A 21791-nucleotide genomic window follows, 5' to 3' on the forward strand; every position below is an offset into this window, starting at 1 on the left:
AAAAAAAAAAAAAAAAGATTACTTCTTCATGTAGAGTAAGTTCCAGAAATACAGCTTACTATAAGCTCCAGAGTACAATTTACACCTGAATTCTGTTAAAATCATACTAATTTTTTTCTCTAGCATGACACATTCTTTCTAGTACATGTTGCTTTTTCATCTAGATTCTTTCTGTTGCAATGGGTAGCCTTTTTATTTTTCTTCTTGGTATTAAACTGGTCTAATGTTTTCATCATCTGGGTCAGCTTTTAGGAATTATTTTCAGCAACTGCAATTGTATTTTATTTTCAGAAACTTCCTCTAAATTATTGATCTTTAGTTTTAATAAGAAGCATTAGAGTGCTAGTAGTGTGGATTTCTGTAAGTAATTTCACAGTGTGTAGAAAAATAATGTAATTTTGGATTTTATTACAAATTGCTTTTATTCAAATCATATATATGTGTGTGTGTGTGTGTGTGTGTGTATGTATATTTTGCTTTAGTTTATTTTCAGTCTCCATGTAAGAAGTGGAAGGAAGAGATCTTGGGAAGATAGCAAGATTTTTTTTTTTTAATTTTACTTAGAGAACAGTACATGTTCTATTTTGCCTATAAGCCTTTGTGAGTATGCCTTTATAGTGTTTCATCAACTAGATTAGCTGACTAAGGACAGATGGAAATGAAGTTCTTCCTTACACTAATGCAGTCTTTAGATGATTATCTAGTCCATTCATTCCCAAGTGCAAATTTACCTTCATTTTATTTCTAATCAGCTACCTTTAACTGATGAGGCAAGCAATTTGACTTTATCTAGCCTTAGAAATGAACTTCTATTGGAAAGTAGCAGGATGCACCTGCCTAATTTTGAAACTTTTACCAAAAAGAAAGAGATTTTAAACTAAAACATAATTTTCTTACCAAAGATTGCACCATGCCTATTTTCCAGAGTTATTAGCTAGACGTTACAAATATCAATGTAAAATTGCTATGATATGTGGCCATTTGATTTTGCATTCAGATCATATCTTCTATTTCTATTTGAAAATATTTGAACCATTTAGGATCTAGTTTATGAGATATTTTTTGTGACTGTTTCAAGTAGAAGCCCATAATAATGTAACGAAAGACTTGAAATTGCTTTATGCTAATATTTGAAGCTTGTGAAGCAATACTTTTTCTTACTCTCTTTTTAAAATATACTGCCTCATAGAAATGCTTCACTTTTATCTATTCATTCTTAGAAAAAGAAAATGAGACTGCTACAGTAGTGGGAAGCTTTTAATAAATTAAGGAATTGTTGGGGAATTGTAGTCAGAATGCTAATGATTATCTTGTTGTTGTTAGGTGCCAAGGAATTGGTTTCAACTTATAGTGACCTCATGTATAACAGAACAAAACACTGCCTGGTCCTGCACCATCCTTACAATCATTGCTATATTTCAGCCAGTTCTTTCAGCTACTGTGTCAATCCATCTCATTGAGGTTCTTCTTTTTCGTTGACCTTCTACTTTACCAAGGATGATGTCCTTCTCCAGGGATAGTCCCTTCTGACAACATGAACACTGTAAGAGGGGCAATGACTGGTCATCCTCGCTTCTGAGAATTCCAGCTATACTTCCTCCAAGACAAATTTGTTCATTCTTCTAGCAGCCCAGGGTACATTCAATATTCCTAGCCAATACCAAAATTCAAATGCAGCAATTCTTCTGCCCTCTTCCTATTCATTGTCCAGTTTTCACATGCATATGTGGTGATTGAAGACAATAGATTGGATGAGGTACATCTTAGTCTTCAAAGCTACATCTTTGCTTTTTAAGACTTTAAAGAAGTGTTTGCAATAGTTTGCCCAATGCAATAGGTATTTGGTTTCTTGACTGCTCCTTCCATGAGCATTGATTGTGGATCCAGTTAAAATGAAATCCTTGACAACGTCAATACTTGCTCCATTTATCATGATAGCAGATGGCTATCAGCCTACCATTGTGTGGTGAATTCATTATGTACACGAAAATGTAAAAGGTAAGACCTTCCCAGGTTACTATTTGCAAAAAAAAATTTGTCATTTCTATCATTGTTGTTTTTATAGCTGCTGTGGAGGCTGCCTGCTCCTCCTCCATGCCTTACTACCCCACAACTCATGATGACCTGCGCATGAAATAACTAGGCCATTGTGATCTGTAGAAATTTCTTTGGCTTAATTTTTGGAAATAGGTAGCCTGGTTTTTCTTCCTAGTCTGCCTTGGTCTGTAAGATCCATGAAAACTGTTAAGTCGTGGAGCAACACCTAAACTTTGACTGAAAGATGGTAGTGGTAAATGGTAACTTGAAGTACATTAGCAGGAAATGGAGCTCAAGACTCCCACATGGAAGATGGAATTCTACTACTGAACCCACTGTCTCCTGCAAAAACATTAATGCTTGAAAATTACTTAGGATTTAATATTTTTGTTAATAATTCCAACCCAAGTCACTTCTGGGTAATTTGTGAATCGCAGACAACACATTAGTGGACTGAGGATAGTATTTGGGGAGTAATAGAGAAAAAGTTGATTCCCTATTGATGCACCAAGAAAATGAAGTCATTTAAAGACTATTCTTTTAATTTACATTGAGTCTTTTTAAGATTATAGTAGAAAATGTATTGAGGGTCCAGTAGAGAGAAAGAAGCTCCCTTCCTGCTCTCATTCCTATTACATTCCATCTTAAAGGCTCAAGAAATGCTGGTGCATATGATAATCAGTCCTAATATTTTCTCTTTAAATTTACAAACTTTGGACTCCTAGTCTTTATACTTACTTTTTTTGAAACAATGATAAAGTTAAAGAAAAGTGGAATACTCTCTGAAACTCTGTGAATACCTTTTTGTTCAAGTTGTCTGTCTATGGAAGTATGTATGTATGCATATATACATATATATTTATCAATTTACCTACAACCTGTGGTTTACTATTTAATTCAGTAAGTTCTAGTCATTACTATTATCACTTACTTTATCTTTTTTTTTTTTATTTTTTTTTAATTTTAAGAGCTTGTTTTACATTCAACATCACACATACATTTAGTTTCATTCCCCATTTGCCATGTCCAACCCTGACCCAGTCTCCTCTCCTCCCTACCCTGTAACCCTCCCCTTGTGCCCTTCATATTTATGCACTCCTGTTTGTCTGTATTTCCTCAGTTTGAATGTTGGTCCTCTGATGTCCCATGGTCTATTGCTTTAAGGGATGTATTACTACAGAGTATGTGGGTGCATCATTCTGAGTTGAGTGGTCTGCGTGTACATCTTGTTAACTATTGGGCTGAGAGCACAGCCCTGGGGGTGAATTTTATTCCAGGCACAGAATGTATTCCAGGGTCATAGTATTGGGAATCTAGCCAGATTTCATCTGACCAGTAATTCTGGTCATTATTGAGTTTTTGGATTTTGTTCCATGTTTTTCCTCCTACTCTATTCAGGATCTCCAGATTTGATCCTTTCCTGAGTGGTTGGCATTGGTAGCCGGGCACCATCTAGTTATTGTGGTCTTGAGGGACATCATGTCTTAGGGCTGATTGCTTCTAAATGACCCCCCCCCTTTTTTTTCCATTCTTCACTTCCGACGCTAGGAGACAATTAGCTGAATGTTAGATGGCTACTTGAAAGCTTTTAAGACCCTAGTCGGGGGGTAGGATGTGGAGCAAAGCTTTTATGTATTTTGTTGTGCCAACTGAGCCTGGTGTTCCCCAGTACTATGGGCCTGAGGCAGTAGATCTATTGGATCTTCTACCATAGTGTTGGAACGTCTGTGAGGGATTACTCTGTGTCTGTCTTCTATTGTTTCTGTAAGGACTGCAGATATTTTGTATCACTGGTGTCTGTACAAGATTAGCCTCAGCTGAATCTATCCCCTGTCTAGAGTATACCTGTGTTCATTGACCCCCATCTGATCATCTCAGGTGTTTATGTGCTTATCTGTATAGCCTAGTGTTTGGTGTTAATGGCAATGTGGCATTGTGGACACATTGGTTGGTATTAGCATCTGTCATCTACCTCTTATTTGCACAATTCAGTGTCCTCTCATTTCCCAATGTTATTATGGTGGTCATATATCCTTCCCATATATCCCTCCCCCTACCCATGTCAGCGTGTAAGCTCCAACTAGCCCTAAATTAATCCCCCCCTTTCCCTCCCCATGCCGGTAACCTACTCGGTGAGTTCCCTTTCCCTAGCAAACCCTTCTCTATCTTTTTACAGTAATGGGCTCATACAGTACTTGTCCTTCTGCGATTGACTTATTTTACTCAGCATAATGTCCTCCAGGATCATCCATGTTGCGAGATGATTCTCATATCCTTCATTGTTCTTTACTGTGGCATAGTATTTCATTGTGTGGATATACCATAATTTGGTCATCCATTCATCCATTGATAGGCATTTAGGTTGTTTCCATCTCTTTGCTATGGTGAATTGTGCTGCTATGAACATAGATGTACATATGTCTGTTCGTGCACTATCTCTCACCTCTTTAGGATATATTCCTAGTAATGGAATTGCTGGGTCAAATGGTACTTCTATTTTCAGTTTTTTTTTTAAGGAAATGTCATACCGTTTGCTACAATGGTTGTAACATTTTACAATCCCACCAGCAGCACACAAGAGTTCTAATCTCTCCACAACCTCTCTAGTATTTGTTACTATCCAATCCGTTGAACTTTGCTATTATTGCTGGGGTGAGATGATATTTGATTGTTGTTTAGATTTGCATCTCTCTAATGATTAATGATAGAGCAATTTCTCATGTGTTTCTTGGCTGCCTGTATATCTTCCTTGGTGAAGTGTCTGTTTAAGTCTTTTGCCCATTTGTGAATTGGGTTATTTGTCTTTTTGGTGTTGAGGTGGTGAAGATTTCTGTAGATTTTGGAGCTAAGTCCTTTATCAGGTATGTCATAGGCAAATACTTTTTCCCAATCTGTAGGTTCTCTTTTTACCCTTTTGAGGAAATTTTTTGATGAGCACAAGAATTTAATTTTTAAAAGGTCCCAGTCATCTAGCTTCTCTTCTATCTCCCGCACATTCTGGTTATGCTTGACAGTCTATTTATGCCGTAATTTAGGGCTCCTAGATTTGCCCTTATTTAATCTTTGATGAATTTTATAGTTTTGGGTTTTACATTTAAGTCTTTGACCCAGCTTGAGTTTCTTTTTGTATTCGCACTTACTTTAATGCACATGTTGTCCCTGAGCTTTTCATTCAAGCAGACTAATTTTTTTTTTATGTCTTTATTATTCTTTAGATATTTCCTTACTGTTTGAAAAACAAGAATACAGTTCAAGGAAAAGTTTTCTCTAAACTATGGGAGAATATGTTGCTGATCTGATGCTCTATCACTTCTGAATACTTTGATATTAATTTCCTGCAAGTACATTCTTCTATACAACCACAATAAATCATGAAAATCAGGAAACTGACACTCATACATTATTACCATCTAATACTCAGAGCCCACTTAAGTTTTTCTAATTATCACAACAGTGTGTTTTATAGCAAAAGGATCTGGTTTAGAATTACATGTTGCATTTAGTCATCATGCCCCTTTAGTTTCCTTCACTCTGGATCAGATCCTCAGACTTTCCTTGACTTTCATGAGCCTGACACTTTTGATAACTATGAGTCAGTCATTTTTTGAATGTTCTTCAAGTTGGGTTTGAATGATGTTTTCTCATGATTAGATTCCGATTTTGCATCTTTGGGAGGAATATTCCAGAAGAGATGCCATGTTTTTCTTTTCTTTTTTGTGATGTGAGTGAAATTTTACAGAACAAATTGGTTTTGCTTTCAACAATTCATACGCATTTTGTTTTGTGTCATTCTTTGTAATCGCTACAATGAAATCCCTGAAATGAAACAGCACTCTTCCCACTTCCTCCCTGTGTTTAGCATTTGCCTTCGTACTTCTTTCCTATCCCTTCCTACGTTCTTAGTTTTATCCCAAAGATCTCTCTTTTGATCTTGTGAGGTTAACTGTTTCAGTGAGTGCAAAACTTTCTGTATTATTGTTCACCTTCTAGGTTTATCTATCATTTGGCTGAAAGTTGAGTCACAGGGGTGAGTTCAGTTTGAAGCTTGAAGGATGTTGTGGTGAATTGCTTGATGTGGCCCTTCTAGCCATTGTCCTCCATTCTGTGCTGTATTGTAAATTCTATTATCTGTGCCTGTTTGGGGTGGTGTGGTAGTTAAGGCCAGGTGTCAACTTGGCTGGGCAGCTGGTAGTAATCGTTCTCTATAATGACTGGCAACCAGTTCTGTGGTGGGATTTGCCCTGAGCAGCTGATTGTTAAAGCCATCCACTTAAGTTATTTCTGTCGGAACAACACAGGTGGAATGTATCTTGAGTCTTGCCTTCCTTGGAGGTATAATTCAAATCACCATCCTGAGCTTCCTTGAGAGTATACCTACAAATCTCCTGGGAAGGCTCTCCCTCCTCTTGCTCTGGTTCTGTGTTTTGGCTCATCTTCATCTCACCCCTGGATTTGGGACAGCAGCCATCATCTGATCTGCTGATCGAAGTTCATCAAACCCCGAGAATTGGGAGGATCCTCCAGACCCACTCACGGATCCGGGACTCAACAGCTTGCCAGCCTCCACCCCTACTACGTGAGAAAATCCCATGAGTGTCTGTAAGTTCTGTGAGGCGTTATAACAAAATACAGAACTCTAAGATGGGGGAAATTCCTGGGAGGAGGAGGAGGAGGAGTTAATGTCTGAAATGATGGAGTGGTATGGTAGTTTGGACATTTGGGACATCTTTAACCTCCACCTCATTGGGACTGGCCTTTCTGAGAGAAATTGTTCAAGCAATTGGTGTCAGAATGGTGGGATTCGCTGCAATAGCCCAGACTCACTGGAATATGTGGTTTTGGGAGAAAGGAGATAAACAGAAAAGTAAGAAACCTTTGGCTTCTGGATGGGATGAAAGACACCCATGGATTGAAGCAGCTCTTTTGTTGAGATTGGTCACCCAAGGCAAGCTATTCATGGGATTTAGAAGAGGTGGATATAACTCCTGAGGATTTGGCTAGTTGTATATACATGGAAATACAGAATGATGAGGAAAAGCGGAGACTTACAATTCCTTGGTTGCTGTTATCAGCAATAGCTGCAATGGCAGGAAAAAGAATGCAGAGCCAGGATGTAGCACTGAATCAAGCTCAGATCCAGTCCAATTAGAGCTACAACCACTAGTTTCAGGGCCTACCCAGAAAGGAAAAATTGTATCAGAACAATAGTCAGTACCAGTATGACCAGTAGTCACCAAAAAGGTAGTCTGGGAAGGGAACAGGCAAAGCCAAGAAACTATTGAAAGCAGAGGGTATAGTGTGAAAGAGCTGCTTTCAGTTTGTAGATCAGTCTTGTCAGCTTCCTGAGAAATGTTTACTAAAATGGATTGTGAGAGTGACTAATTTAGGGGAAGTATCTTTAGTTTTGAATACTGCCGAGTGGAAGAGTATATTTGGATTGATGCAAGACCTAAAACTCACTATGGAACAGGCACAAATGCTGATCCAAGATCCATTTACAGGGCAGGTTAACCCAGAGGGGGCAGCCAGTCTGTTGGAATGGATAAAATTTGCAGTCAGGTGTGTGTATCCTGAGAAGGGAAACTGTCCCTCTCCCCCTCTAAATATACCCTGGAACACTCCAGAGGAATCAGCTGATGTGCTGCTTATGCAAGCCATGCTGGAATGGCTCTATGGTGATCAGGATATTCACCCAATGAGAATGCCCCTTACACAGGTCATGGCAGATATGATAATCAAGGGAGCTCCTTCTACATGGGCACCCAATGTAACTCTGCTGTTGCAAAACAAAGCAACAATTTGGGAAGCCATGTCAGGTCTGTTAGCACAACTTGCCTGCATGGGTCTTACAAATGCAAGAAGCATAAGAGTGATTAATAGGAGAATGAGAATGGAAAGGGGCAGTAGAAAAAGAACTTATCTCAACAGGTCAGAGACTTTTTGATGGTTGTTGAGGAATGGGATGAATATAGCAGACATTGATGGAGTAGAGACAAGGGTGCTGATGCAGCACTACAGGAGATTGGGTGGACCAATGGAAACTCCTGCTGGTTCCCCCACCTTAAGGAGGCCTAGACTAGTTTGTTCTATTCACTCCACTCAGGAGGAATTTAATAATAGGAACTCCTACCTGGGACCAGTTGAAGCAGAGACTCAGCTAATTGATGAAGCCAGAGACTGACAAGGGGATCAGGGTTTTCTAGTCCAACCCTCAGCCAAGGACCTGAGGCCATATACACATGTGTGGATAAAATGGCCTGGGGGTGGATAAGAGACTTTCTTGGGACTCCTGGACACAGGAGCCCTATGTACAGTCATCCCAAAACTTGTCAATGAAATGTTGAAGGGACCTAAGGTTAGACTAGGGGGATATGGTAATCCAACACTTGATGGGACTAAGGTGAAAGTTTGGATGAGAATTGGAAGATTTAAACTGATGTTGTATGAAGTAGTTTACATCTCCTTTACCTGAATGTATTATAAGTATGGATATTATGTCTAATTGGAGAAATCTCCCTCTATGTGACATTGTAAAACTGAAGGTGTGTAAGTCTACCCTTAGGCCAGTATTGATTGGATATGCTAAATAGGAACCATTAGAATTGCCCAAACCCACTCAGGTTGTTAACTTGAAACAGTATAGGATACCTGGTGGACAGAAGAAAATTAGTGTTTTGATTAAAGACATGCTAAAGGCTGGAGTGCTGGTGTCAAGAAATTCTCTGTATAACAGCTCTATATGGCCTGTGAAAAGGCCAATGGCTCATGGAGACTGACAGCAGACTACCGAGGCCTAAATAAAGTAATGCCACCAGTGGCTTCAGCTGTTCCAGGCATGGTATCAGTGGTGCAGAAAATACAACAGGCCAAAGGAGACTGGTAGTCAGTGATTGATCTTGTAAATGCCATTTTCTCCATACCAGTCTCTGAAAAAGGCCGGTCACAGTTTGCTTTCACATGGGAAGGTTCTCAGTACACCTTCAGAGTTTTGCCCCAGGGTTATTTGAACTCATCAGCTTACTGTCATGGCTTGGTTAGGAGAGACTTGGACTTGGTGTAGATTTCAAAAACAGTTATACATTACATTGATGACATTTTGTTGATATCAAACACAGAAGAACAGGCTAGGGCAGATTTGACCAATAGAGGCTGGTTAATAAATTCAGCAAAAATCCAGGGCCCTGCCCAAACAGTGAAATTCTTGGGAATAACTTGGGCAGGAGCCACCCGTGACATTCTGCAGGTAACCAAAAATAAGTTGCTGTCACTACTTACCCCCAAGACTAAGCAGGAAGCTCAAAGTTAATTGGTTTAATTGGTTTATTTGGATTCTGGAGAACACATTTTCCGCATCTGGGTATATTGCTGGCTCTTATCCATAAGGCAACTAAGAGGAAAAGTACATTTGAATGGGAGCCGGAGCAACAGCAAGCTATACAAAAAGCAGGTTATATAGAAATATAGAAAGCACTCTCACTGTCCTTATCTTTAGGTCCTTATGATCCACATTCAGACATGATTTTGGAGGTGTCTGCTACAAGTGCTTATGCAGACTGGAGTTTATGACAAAAACCTGAGAATGCTGCCCTACAACGACCACTGGGATTTGGGACTAGAAAGTTTCCAGATGCTGCAGCATGATACACGGCCATTTGAAAGGCAAATGCTTGCCTATGATTGGGCATTGATTGAGACTGCTTCAATTACAGAAAGGCATAAAATTATGAGACCTGAAATACCCATAAGGTCTTGGGTGATGTCAGAGAAACACTCTAATAAGGAAGGTGGTGCCCAAAATAGTCCCATAATAAAATGGAAGTGGTTCATTCAAGAACAAGCAACTGGAGGGATGCAAGGAGGCACCCATGTATCCATGAGCAGGTAACCTCTTTTCCCATAGGTCCTACCCTGGGACAACCTGAGGAGCTACCAGAACCCATTGCACATGGACAGTGCCCTATGAACAACTTTCCATGGATCAACAGAAGTCTGCTTGGTTCACAGATGTCAGCTCCAAGGTACATGGACAACAATTGACATGGAAAACTGCTGCATTTAGACAAGCAGATGGAAGGGCCCTTATTGAAGACGGTAAAAACAGGTCAGCCCAATGGGCTGAACTGCATGTTGTTTTCTTAGCTGTCATGGAAGAATTGGGCAATGGTGAGAGCCCATATGTTTGGATTTTCACTGATTCATGGGTAATCGCCAATGGCCTGGCTATATGGTCAGGCAAATGGGTGATGGAAAATTAGAGTATTAAGGGGACCCCTGTGTGGGGCATGGACCCATGGAAAACACTCTGGGAGCTCAGAGGACACATTAGAGTAAGACAAAATGATACCCATCAGAAGAATTCCCTTCCTGGATCAGAAGGTGATTGGAATCAGCTGTTGGTATTCTCCCTTGAGGTAGCCAATTGGGTTCATGAGATGAGTGGACATTGGGGTGCTGCAGCAATGCAAAGATGGGCTGAATCAAGGCATATCTCTCTTGTACCCTCTGAGGCACAAAATAGCAATAAGGACTTTTCTGTCTATCAGCAAGAAAGACAGAGGTTACAGATGGCTATGGGGCAGATTTCCCAGTGGGGAAGCCCTGGACATAGCTGGCAAGTTGATTATATAGGACCAATGACACCACTGGCTCTAGGTGGCTATAAATGGGTCCTCGCAGGAATAGATACTTATTCTGGACTGGGCTTTGCTTATCCCGTGACAGATTCAAATGCCAAAAACACCATTGAAGGATTGGAACAAAAGATACTATACCAATTTTGGCCACCAAGTTGTATTTCCTCAGACCAAGGAATGCACTTTACATCCCATAGGGTGCAGCAATGGGCCAAAAAAAAAAACCATCATATTAAGTGGGCATACCATGTTTCATACCATCTTCAATGTAATGGTTTGATAGAAAACTGGAATGGGCAATTAAAATATTTGTTGTCCAAAACTGGGAGAGATAAAGGCCTAAAGGGCTGGCTCACATGCCTTCATGAATATGTGCTCACACTCAACATGAGGGGAGGATCACCACTTGACTGATTCGTATGCTTTTCTGGGGGATCTAGGGAAGAAGGGGTGGGGGAGGATGCTGGTGCCACTGTACAATTTTTCCCCACATCACCTAACAGCTTCCTGCCAGAAGCTGTGGTCCCTGGACCTGGGATGCATCTGTGGGTGCCAGAGGCTGGGGTGATCCCTAAGCTAGAAACTGTTTATATACCTTTGAACCTGTATGCCAGAATTCCCAAAGGTCTTACGGGATGGATTATACCTTATCCTCATCTGGCCAAACTAGGGCTGACAGTGACTACTACCGTCCTGCCCAGTGGTTAAGATAGCCCACTGGTTTTGTACCTGTGTAACCATACCCAGCATGAATGGGAGTGGACTGAGGGGGAAGTACCTGCTAGAATGATCTTGCTACCAGCAATCTGGATAGACACAACTGCTGAACTTGATGTCCCCTCCCAAGGTGGGAAAGTCTGGATAAAAATAAATGATGAATGGAAGGAAGGAGAAATGATAGCTGAAGATAAAGGAATGAATAAATGGGTTATGCAGTGGGGAAAATCCAACATTATGCTGATACCTAAAGACAGACTCAGTACAAGGGAATAATATTATATCAGTTAAATATTATCAGATACCATAAGGATGATAATGAGAAAAACTTTTGGATCAGATGGACAAATACAGCAGACCTGAATGGCTCCTATCTGAATAATCTCACACTAAGGACTCTTTGCCTTACTGAAAGACTAATTGTTAATGACTTTGGGACCGGTAATATTATTGGGAGGGGCAAATTAATCTTTCAAGTATGAAAGGGCTAATGGCTAGAAGAGCCAGGGAGTACGATGCAGTAAATTGCTTAATGTGGCCCTTCTAGCCATTGTCCTCCATTCTGTGATGTATTGTAAATCCTATTTTTTCATGCCTGTTTGGGGTGGTGTGGTAGTTAAGGTCGGGTGTCAACTTGGCTGGGCAGCTGGTAGTAATTGTTCCCTATAATGACTGGCAATCGACTCTGTGGTGGTATTTACCTGGAGCAGCTGATTGTTAAAGCCATCCACTTGGGTTATTTCTATTGGAGCAACACAGGTGGAATATATCTTGAGTCCTTCCTTTATGGAGGGTATAATTCAAATCATCACTCTTGGCTTCCTTGAGGGTATACCTACGAATCTCCTGGGAAGGTTCTCCCTCCTCTTGCTCTGGTTCTGTGTTTTGGCTCAACTTCATCTCACGCCTGGATTTGGGACAGCTGCCATCATCTGATTTGCTGATCAAGGTTCATCAAACCCTGAGAATTGGGACGATCCTCCAGACCCACTCATGGTCCTGGGACTCGCCAGCCTGCCAGCCTCCACCACTACTACGTGAGACAATCCCTTAGGTGTCTTTGAGTTCTGTGAGGCGTTACAGCGAAATACAGAACCCTAAAACCACCTTCTGGTTAGCAGTCAAGTGCTTTAGCCACTATGCTACCAGAGCTCCTCAACAACAACAACAACAAAACAGGGGAAGTTACTGGGAAGAGGAGGAGGAATTAATGTCTGAAATGATGGAGTGGCATGGTAGTTTGGACATTTGGGACATCTTTAACCTCCACCTCATGGGGACTGCCCTTGTGCTGATCTTTCTGAGAGAAATTGTTCAAGCAGATGTCTAAAGGCCATAGTCTCAGAGGTTCCACCAGTCTGTATCAGACCAGTCAGCCTGGTTTTTTTTATGATAATATGTATCCTATCAGATGGTGCAAAATTAAAATGTGTTTCATTACTGATGATATTCACTTTGATCATTTGATTAAGGTGGTATCTGACAGACTTTTCAACTATATAATGACACTTTTTTCCTTCAAGGTCTCTTTGAAACTCTGCAAGTACCACTTTGTTCAAGTTGTCTGTCTATGTAATTATGTATGTATGTATGTACATATGTATGTATTTGGGAGCTCTTGTAGCATAGTGCCTAAGGCATTTGACTGCTAACCAGAAGGCTGGTGGTTCACACACACCACCCACTCCTCAGAAGGAAGTTTGAGCAATCTACTTCCACAGTGATATAGCCTCGGAAACCAATTTACTTACAGCCTGTGGTTTCCTGTTTAATTCAGTAAGTTCTGATCATTACTATTATCACTTCCTTTAATGCACATGTTGTTCTAGAGCTTTTCATTCAAGAAGACTAATTTCTTTTTTATTTGTTTATTTTTGTCTTTATTATTCTTTAGGCATTTCCTTACTGTTTGAAAGCAAGATAATTCCAGTTCATTTTGTACTTTCTCTGCCCAGCCCTGGGATTAACCAATACTCCAAGAAACACTTGATCTTTTTGTTCAAAAGTATTATTTAGCAGCCAAAAACTGGGCACAATGTATACTCATTGCTGTTGAGGTGTGCCATAGAGTGAAATGGCAGGGTCTAGTTGAAATTAAAAGTAAAGAGCTTTTATTGAGTGGAAAGGCAATTTTCAAATTGGGAACTACAAAGTCCAGAGGATTCTGAATTAAGTCATCAAAGGAGGAGACAGTTCAGAGAGTTTATAAAAGAAAATACAAAGACATTCAGTAAAAATTCAATGATTGGTTGACATTTAAGTAAAAGTTACAAAATTGGGTGATGGTACATCTGATTGGTAGGAGATTGCATATGTTTCTAAAGGTTTTTTGGGTTTTTTTTTTAATCTGAAAAAAAAAAAAAGAAAACTAAAACTCACTGCTGTCAAGTCAGACCTGACTCATAGGACCCCTCCTTGGGTTTCCTAGGTGGTATCTCTACAAAAGTAGACTGCCCAATCTTCTTTCTGAGGAGTGGCTTGTGGGCTTGAACTGCCAGCCTTCTGGTTAACAGTCAAATACCTTAGGTACTATACCACCAGAACTTCTTAAATCTACAAAATAATAATTAAATTGTGTACCTCTGGCCTTGAAATAGTCATAAGACCCTCCTTGCATGACTACAGGGAGGACTAGTATAACTCTAAAGTTTATTTCAAAAATTTGTTCTGAGAATTGTTTTGGACCTGGCTTCTCAAGCTGCAAACCAAACATTTTTATTTTAAAAAAAATTTTATTGTGATTTTTGGGTGAAAGTTTACAGAGCAAATTCATTTTCCATATAGCAGTTCACATACACTTTGTCTCATGACATTGACTGTAATCGCCCACAATGAAACAGCTCTCCTCCCACTTCTTCCCCATAGCCACCTCTTCCCTGTGTCCTTCCATCCCATGCACTCCTGCTCCTGAGCTATCTCCCTGTGCATGCACAGACTTTATATTCTCCCATGATTGATCTCTCCAAGGAGTACATCTACCTAATCTAAATGTTCAGCCCATATACCTGTCTTTTGTTTGGCTGAAAGCCACAGGAGTAGGTTCAATTTCAGACTTGAAGGGCAGCTAAGGTGCCATAGTCTCAGGGGTTTCACCAGGCTCTATCAGACCAGCAAATGTGCCCCCCCCCTTTTTTTTATGATTTTGAGTTTTGTCCACAATATTCTCTCACTCTATCCAGGATCTCCTACATGGAACCCCCACCCCCACCCCCAGTGGTTGATACTGCTAGCCAGGCACCATCTAGGTCTTCTGGTCTCATAGTCACATAGCTGAGGATTGTGTGGTGTACCAGTCCCTTGGACAAATTGTTTCATGTGTCTTTGGTTTTCTTCATTATTCTTTGCTCTGGACGAGGGAGACCCATCATTGCATCTAGATGGCTGCTTGCAAGCTTTTAAGATCCCAGAAGCTACTCACCAAATAGGATGTGGAACCATATTTTTGTGAAGTATGTTGTGCCAATTAAGCTTGATGTCCCCCTGCAACCACAGTCCCAAGCCCACAGGTTCAACTACTTGTTCCCTCCAGGTAGCTGGCTGTGACCAAGAAGTGACTACACCCTTGTTCCTTGTCAGTTGCACTATATACCTGGAAATTCTTATAGAACACACCAATACACTTGTAGAAACATTGTCTGCCAACCCTATACATGGTCATGGGCACATTCCCCACTGCATAGACATACCTAATTGGCAAACCAAACTTTTAAGTAAGTAAAATTTACATTGTTTTCTGAAATTGGTTACCAAGTAATTTTCTCAGTGTACAGTGGAGAGCTGCAGGAAAGACAAGTTACAGTACTGATACAGAGGTTGCTTTTGATTCATATTGGAGATTTAGCCTTAAACTTTAACATAGCCACCATCTCATGTAGGGATCCCTCAGTTAATTTGGGGTGCACTTACTCAGAGGTCATTAGTGAATATATATACCAAACTCATTGTGATTGAGTCAATTCTGACTTATAGTGACCCCACTGGGTTTCCAAGTTAGTAAATCTTTACAGAAGTAGATTTCTCATCTTCCTTTCATGGAGTGGTTGATGAGTTTGAACCACCAACCTTCTGGTTACCAGTTAAATACCTTAGGCACTGAGCCACCAGAACTCCATACATATATGAATATTCTTATTTGGCACATTAATATGACTCAAAGTACATTTTATGGAGTAAATTTGAACATTAAGATTTTAACTATGAAATGCAATTCAGAATTCTTATCTCTGAATACCAATATGCATGGAAATTCCCGTTAAGATTTCTAAAATTAAAACAAAAAAAAAATGATTCATATATCTCATTGGAAACATGCATTTGCTGTAGAAAATTTGTCAAAATGATTTGTTCTTGAGGTATGTTAGCAACAAATTGAGTGTACTTTCTTTTATTATTAAAAACAAACTCACTGCCATCGAGTCAATTCAGACTCAGAGTGACCCTTCCTTGGGTTTCCGAGGTGGTGTCTCTATGGAAGTAGATTGCCCAGTCTTCCTTCTGAGGGGTGTCTGGTGGGCTTGAACCCTTCTGGTTGGTGGTCAAATGCCTTAGGCACTATGCTACCAGAGCTCCCTTTAATTATTAGTCAACTAAAATAAATAATAAACTCAGATTTTATTCAGTCAGATTCCCCTTGAGTCTGCTTCTTGTACAGTTGTGTACAAATGTTATTTATGGAAATGCTCCTGAGAGAAAAATGATATGGGAGTGGGGGAAGCAGGAAAGTTAAAGAAAATAAATTAAGCAGAGATGAGATTTAAAGCAAAGTTCTGTAGAATGTAGCTTAATCCTGATTCAATAGGGGAATTCTAGAGTATAACTATACCTCAAAGTTTATTGCCTTTTGGGGAAAGAAAGCTGAAATTTCCTAATCCTATCTAAACAGTCATTGACTAAGGGACACCTGTGGAATAAGCTTCCAGGTGCTTCCGACACTCTACAACTCTAGGCAAACTGGTTTCGGTAGCCTAAGGAAAACCTTTGGAGGAAATCACTGCATTGGCACTTAGGGGCAAAAGGACACCAAAGTCACTTTCCTCATGCACATGCTGGAGTTGACAGTCCTTCACAAATGTCACTTGGCTGCCAAAGATTACAGACATTTTATTTGTAAGCTGTATTCTGATTTCAAAGCTATTAAAATATGGGGAAAAAAATGTGTTCTTGAATCATTGATATGATAATTTGCCCAAATTTACTTAGGTGGACCTCAAGAACAATTTGTTTTGATCCAGAATTCTTACATGTATAATTTTAAAAGGACTATGTACCATATAATGTTCATCAGAAAGAACTTTTATTATTGAATTCAAAGACAGAGAGAAGCAGGCTGAATAAAACTTTATCATTCCTTTAGTAAAATTGGTGAAATACAAAATATACTCCTAAGACACAAATATTTTCATACCTAGAAGGAAATATACTTAACAGAGAAAAGCAAATAAATATTATATATGCTTCAAGATCATTTGTTTATAATTCTAGGCTTACAAAATATTATACATAATCTGTGAAATAGAACAAAATTTAAAAGAAATGGAGCTGAATTTCATTCTCTTATTTGCTTTGGCAATAAATGCCCTTGGTAACATTTTTAAAAAACAATTTTTATGTTTACAAACGTATAGATCTATTAGGTTTTTGGATATTTCATCTGAATAGGTTATCAGTTTATTGCTTCATATACAAGTTTCCTGAGGCTCATATAGCACCCCACCCCCCATTCAGTAGACAAATCCTCTCATCAGGCATAGAACATTCAATGCTTGGTAAGGAGTAGAGCTCAGTGGAGCTTGAGGAGTAGATGGACTTTGGGAATTAACCATTAAAATCTCCTCTATAAATTCAGTCATTTTTATTGAGAAACAATTTATAAAAACATAACATTTGGTGTTGCCTTTATTGATGCATCCATAAATTTTGACTGTTGCTACATCCTCTCAAGTTGGTTTTGACTCATGGCAATCTCATGAACAACAACATGAAACATTGCCTGGTCCTGTGCCATCCTCACAATCATTGCCATGCTTGATCCCATTGTTTCAGCCACTGTGTCAATCCACCTTGTTGACAATCTTCCCCTTTTTAGCCATCATTTACCAGTTTGTTATATACTGTGGTAGTTATGTTTATGTGTCAACTTGGCTGGGTCTAGTTGAGTGGCTGGGCAGCTGGTGGTAGTTATTCCTTACGATGAGACTGGCAATCAACTCCATGGTGGGATCTACCACAAGCAGCTGAGTAGCTGCCATTGGGTATGTGGTTTACTTACTACATAATAAGCAGCAACTTTGGGAATGGACTCTAGCCTATGGTATGCTTGGACCCTGCATGTAGCCATGCCATTGCTCAGCAGCCTGCTATGCTCTGCCAACTTTGGGACTTACAGTGGACTTAAGTTAATGGCCTGCCATGTGGATTGGTAACATAGGGACTGTGCCTTTTTACTTGTCAACCTTGGAGCTTCTCAGCCTCAGCAGCCAACAGCTGTCTGAGTGAAGAAATGCCTCTAGCTCCAGTGGGCCAGGAGCAGGAGGCAAAGCTGGACTCCAAGATTGAGGGGCTTTCACCCAACCCCTAGAGACTGGCACTTTGAACTTGGACTTAAAGCCTCCAAATTGTAAGAATAAACTCCTGTTTGTTAAAGCCATCCCATTTGTGGTATTTTTCTCCTCAGAGTGGCACTAGGTAACCGGGACATATACCTAGCACAACTGTGCCTCAAAGATGATGGTGAAATTAGGAGATGTTCAGATAAGCAGAAATTAAGGGAATTTGTTAAAACCAGACAAATCTTAACAAGAGATACTAAAGGGAGTTCTTTGAAGAGAGAATCAATAATAGCAAACAACAACTGACCATTAATACACATGATGACATAACCCAGAAACCAACCCAGTTATGGAAGTATCCAAAGTAAAATAAATTTACAAGATTGTAAGCAGGGAACCAGGGACATCAATCGACAAATGAGGACAACTACAAACCAAAAAGAAGGAAAAAAATAGTGTAGTTATAGTACTTCTAAATGGTGAGGAAGTCAAGAGAGTTGCAAGATAGAATAGACTGTTCTAAACTCAGAGAGAAAATTAGAAATCACAGGGTAACCTCAAAGAAAAAAGATAAACTTTCACATCACAATAAAAAAAGAGGACAAGCACAAATATTTACCAAATACTAAAACAACAAAAGAAATGATAACATGCATAAACAAAATGAGCTCAGCACAGAAAATTATATGGAACAAAGAAACAAGGAACACCATGAAAAAACACATAACAAAATGACAGCAACAAATTCATACTTGTCAATAATTATACTGAATATCAATGGATTAAGTGCACCACTCAAGAGATGGAAAGTTGCAGAATGGATAAGAAAATATAACCTATAGATATGCTGTCAATAAGAGATACATCTTAGAGACAAAGACAAAAATAGGCTAGAAATCAAAGGTTGGAAAAAGATATATCAAAGAAACAGCAACCAAAAAAGAGCAGGAGAGGCAATATTAATTTCTGATGAAATTGACTTTAAGATAAAAGCCACCATAAGAGTCAAGGAAGGACATTATACAATGATTAAATTATCAATTGAACAAGATATAACCATAATAAATACCTATGGACCCAATGAAAGAGCCCCAAAATATATAAATCAGATTTTAACAGAATTGAAAAGACAAATAGATGACTCCACAGTCACAGTGCTGTTGTTAGGTGCCATTGAGTTATCTCCAGCTCATAGCAACCCTGTGTACAGCAGAATGAAACACTGCCTGGTGCTGTGCCAGCTCTATGATCCCTGCTATACCTGAGCCTATCATTGCAGCCACTGTGTCAATCCCTCTTGTTGAGGGCCTTCCTCTCTTTCATTGACCCTTAACTTTACCAAGCATGATATCCTCCAGTGAGCATTCTCTTCTTATAACATGACCAAAGTAGGTGAGATGAAGTCTGGCCATTCTCACTTCCAAAGAGCATTCCAGCTGCACTTCCTCCAGGACAGATTTGTTAGTTCTTTTAGCAGTCCACAGAACTTTCAGCATTCTTCACCAGAACTACAACTCAAAAACAATGGCTCTTCTTTGGTCTTCCTTATTTATTGTCCAGCTCTTACATGCATATGAGACAACTGAAAACACTATGGCTTGTGTGAGATGCACCTTAGTCCCCAAGGAGACATCTTTGCTCTTCAGCACAGTCATAGTAGGAGATTTTAATACACCATTTTCAATCACAAATAGAACAATTGGAAAAAAAACTCAACAAAGACACAGAACTAGATGATACAATCCACCAACCTGACCTTATAGAAATCTACATAGCACTTCACCCAACAACAGCGTAATATATATTCTTTTCCAGTGCACAGGGAATATTCTCCAGGATAGACCATATATTAGGCTATAAAGCAAGCCTTAATAAATTTAAAAACATTGAAATATAGCAAAGCATCTTATCAGATCACAATGCTGTAAAATAAGTAATCAATAATAAGAAGATCAATGAAAATAAAGCAAACACATGGAAACTGAACAACACCCTCCTTAAGAAAGACTGGGTAATAGAAGAAATAAATAATGAAATTTAAAAAATCTTTGAATCAAATGAGAATGAAAACAGACTATACGAAAATCTTTGGGACACAGTAAAAGCAATGATCAGAGGCCAATTTATAGCAATAAATGCACAAAGCAAAAAAGAAGAAAGAGCCAAAATCAATACCTTAAGCCATCATCACCAACAATTAGAAAAAGAACAGCAAAAAAAGCCTACAGTCACCAGAAGAGAGGAAATAATAAAGAATCAAGCAGAAATCAATGAAATAGGAAAATAGAAAGACAACAGAAAAAATGAACAAGACTAGAAGTTGTTTTTTTTTAAAAGATTAATAAAATCGACAAGCCACTGTCAAATTTAACTGGTGAAAAGAGGGTTGTTGTTGTTGTTAGGGGCCATTGAGTTGTTTCTGACTCGTAGTCACTCTAGGCACAGCAGAACAAAACACTGCCTGGTCCCGTGGCAACCTCCTAATCCTTGCTATACCTGAGCCCATTGTTGCAACCACTGGTCAGTCCACCTCATTGAGGGCCTTCCCCTTCTTCTTTGACCCTCCACTTTACCAAGCATGATATCTTTCTCCAGGGACTGATTCTTACCAACAACATGACCAAAGTAGGTGAGATGAAGTCTGACTATTCTTGCTTCCAAAGAGCATTCTAGACACACTTCATCCAGGACAGATCTGTTAGTTCTTTTAGCAGTTCATGGTACTCTTAGCATTCTTCTCCAACCTCACAACTCAAAAGCATCAACTATTCTTCCATCTTCCTTATTCATTGTCGAGCTCTCACATGCATAAGAGGCGATTGAAAACACCATGGGTTGGGTTAAGCTCACCCTAGTCTTCAAGGAGACATATTTTCTCTTCATCACTTGAAAGAGGTCTTCTGCAGCAGATTTGCCCAATGCAATACATCATCTGATGTCTTGACTGCTGCTTCCATTGGTGTTGATTGTAGAAACAAGTAATGTGAAGTCCTTGACAACTTAGTCTTTTCTCCATCCATCATGAAGCTATTTACTGGACCAATGGTGAGGATTTTTGTTTTCTTTATACTGAGGTGTAATCCATAGTGCAGACTGTAATCTTTAATCTTCATCAGTAAGTGCTTCAAGTCATCCTCACTTTCAGCAAGCAAAGTCGTGTCATCTTCATATTACAGGTTGTTAATGAGTCTTCCTCCAATACTGATGCCTCTTTCTAGGAAAAGGAGAAAATATAAATAACATGAATAAGAAATGAATTAGCTGACATCACAACAGAACTAACTGAAATAAAAAAGATAATATCAGGATACTATGAAAAACTGTACTCCAATAAATTTGAAAATCTAGAAGGAATGGACAGATTTCTAGAAACACACCACTTACCTAAACTAACACAGACAGAGATGGGAAAGTTGAACAGACTCATAACAAAAGAAGAAATTGAAAAGGTCATAAAAAAATTACCAACAAAAAAGTCCTGGCCCAGACAATTTCACCAGAAAATTCTACCAAACCTTCAGAGAAGAACTGACACCAATCCTACTCAAACTATTCCACAACATAGAAAAAGATCGAATCCTCCATAATTCATTTTATGAAGCAAGCACAACCTTGATACCAAAACTAGGCAAAGACATCACTCAAAAGGAAAACACAGACTAATATCCCTCATGAATATAGATGCAAAAATTTTCAACAAATTCCTAGCCAATAGATTGCAACAACATATCAAGAAAAAAATTATGACCAAGTGGGATTCATTTAAGGTAGGCAAAGATGGTTCAATATTAAAAAAAAAAAAAAAACAATTAACAGGAGGTTCCGGCAAGATGGCAGTCTAGGCAGAAAGACTGCA

Source organism: Orycteropus afer, unplaced genomic scaffold (genome assembly GCF_000298275.1).
Source record: "Orycteropus afer afer isolate SDZICR_OR568_19922 unplaced genomic scaffold, OryAfe1.0 scaffold00108, whole genome shotgun sequence".
Taxonomy (NCBI): domain Eukaryota; kingdom Metazoa; phylum Chordata; class Mammalia; order Tubulidentata; family Orycteropodidae; genus Orycteropus; species Orycteropus afer.